Source organism: Aplysia californica, unplaced genomic scaffold (genome assembly GCF_000002075.1).
Source record: "Aplysia californica isolate F4 #8 unplaced genomic scaffold, AplCal3.0 scaffold00398, whole genome shotgun sequence".
Lineage (NCBI taxonomy): Eukaryota > Metazoa > Mollusca > Gastropoda > Aplysiida > Aplysiidae > Aplysia > Aplysia californica.
Window position 1 is genome coordinate 524,409 of NW_004797668.1, and position 2,587 is coordinate 526,995.

A 2,587-nucleotide genomic window follows, 5' to 3' on the forward strand; every position below is an offset into this window, starting at 1 on the left:
GTCCTGCTGTGTAACCTGTTGTTGTTGTTGTTGTTGTCCTAGCCATTTTCAGTAACCTCCCCCCCCCCTCCCCCTTTTCCCCTCCTCCTTTTCGTCTCCCCCTTTCACGTTTTACCCTTTTCTTCGAAGCACGTTAATCAACGCCAGAGACATTAATGCTCAGCATGGGTTTCTCTTTAGTTGATGAGAGACAACAATCTTAATACGGGGTGCCTAATGGGGGATCGGGTCGGGTCGGGGCGGTTTGCTAGCCAGATTGTCGGTGCAAAGCGGCTATCGGGACACAAGTCGATCGCGCCCGACTCGTCCCCTCAAAAGCAAACGCTTTTGTTTTCGGGGGACGAGTCAGGTGATCGACCCTAACCGACCCGACCCGACCCGATCTCATCCACAACGAGCATCCGCTATAAAGCACCAACAATCAGACCAAAAAAAGAAAATGGATTGTACTTAGTTGAACAAATAATATACAACGTAATAACGATCCTCTTCTCGTCCACTAAGGTAACTTAGGCACTACACGAGAACTTATACGTTGTATTTATGGAGAATCAGGCTCCATCAACTGGAACGCTGCATTCCACATATACCGGGTGCCCATTGCAGATCGGATCGGATCGGGTCGGGTCGGATCGGTTGGGGGTGGAATCAGGTTGGGTCAAATCAATTAATGGTGGCTTCAGTGCCAACTACGAAAAAACCCCTGACTTGCTATGGGAAATTCTAACAAGAACAACAAAACGTTGACGGGCACGTGGTGTTAAAGAACACAAAATTTACCTTCCCAATACCACCGTAATATCCTCCCATCACGGCTTTAAGTGCTGACTGCCGCTTGTAGCGTCTATTGTGTTGAAAGATTTTTTAATTCTTCAGACATGGGAAATGTCGATAGTATTATTGATCTACCAGTATCAGCTTCTCCAAATCTTGTCTCTGTCCATTATCGCATTCCTCACGCACAACGTACACACCCAGTCGTTCGAATCGAGACATTGAAAAACAAATGTGTTTGATTTTGAAGGTTACAATCTAAATCGGTCAAATTCGGTGAAAGTCGAATTGTGCTACAATGGTAGTTTTTGCCCCTGGGTGAAAGAAAATCTTACTGGCTTCCTCTCAATTCGACTGAATTCTACTGACAGTGTGCATTGGACATTAACCCTCATGGTGGCAGCTGGAAACATCGAAATATTATTAGAAATTTATTGACGAAATGGTTTATTCACGATTCTCGGCTTGAGCACGTCCAGGATACGTTCAACATCTCTGAAGCAAGGTGGACAGAAAGTGTGTCGTTCCGTTCGTTAGCGTGTCATCCCAGGCTAGGAAGTCATGGACCTGAGATCTATGTTCGACGATCGTTGAAAAAAGGATAGGATAACAAAAACACATTTACTGTAAGAAACTCGACTACAGTAGTCACTTGTAAGATCTCACCAAGGCCAGCATCTCCGTGGTTTACTCACGAGATCGAAGAGCCCCAACCCCCAAAAAACAAAAACAAATGAAAGCAGAGAGATAGCTTAGAAAGACGGGCCTCCACGTCCACAAATAGATTTTGGCAACTGGACAAAACAACGTCAACACACTGATTGAAAACAACAAGAAACAATTTTATCTTAACAAATTTCAGAATGTAAACTCCTGCAAGGAACTTTTTCGATGATCTGATCAATTATTGGGTAGGGAGAATTGTACACGGTTTCCACCAGGAACTGATAAAGAACTTTGTTGTAATTTTCTGTACTTTTTCAGTGATAAAATTGAAAGAATAAGAACTGATTTAGACTGTAGTATTCTAGTATGTTAGATGTAAATACAAAATTAATATAGTTGTTGATGGAAATCTTGCAATTATGAACAAATCAAGATTGAGTGAATTTAAAGTGGTATGAGAGAAAGATGTCATTAAGTATATCAAAGAGTCCCCTGCTAAAACATGTGACTTAGACCCAATACCCACTTCATTGTTAGTTACGTGCATCGAAGATCTTGCACCATATGTTAATAGTTTTTTTAATATTATGTCACTCACCACTGGAATCGTACCTGATCTTTTCAAACAGGCCATTGTAAAACCTTTACTTAAAAAACAAGGTCTTGATGAAAACAACATGAGAAATTTTAGGCCAGTATCCTATCTTAACTTTTTATCAAAAATCCTGGAGAAAATAGTTTTGCAACAACATTTAAAGGCTAATAACATGGAAGAACCTTTCCAATCTGCTTATAAAAGTCACCACAGTACGGAAACCGCTCTTTTAAAGGTATCATCAGATGTTATAAAAGAACTCGATGATAAAAATGTCTGACGAGCAGGGTGGAAGCAGCTGGCGTCAGAATTGTGCGGCTATTATGCTCAGATGTACACACCTGATAATTCCCCAGGTGAACTCTTTCCCTTTTCTTTACTTCATTTCTTCTCTGCTTTATTCTTACTTCGTAGCCACATTGTTCCGTCTATAATCTTGAGAGAATGACATTTGCACCCATAGACAAACACCAAACCAAAAAAACCCTACGTTTTATCTTCTTGAGTTAAGTAGGGCAATTTACCCCATGCCCCCATCCCCTCCCGCTTAGC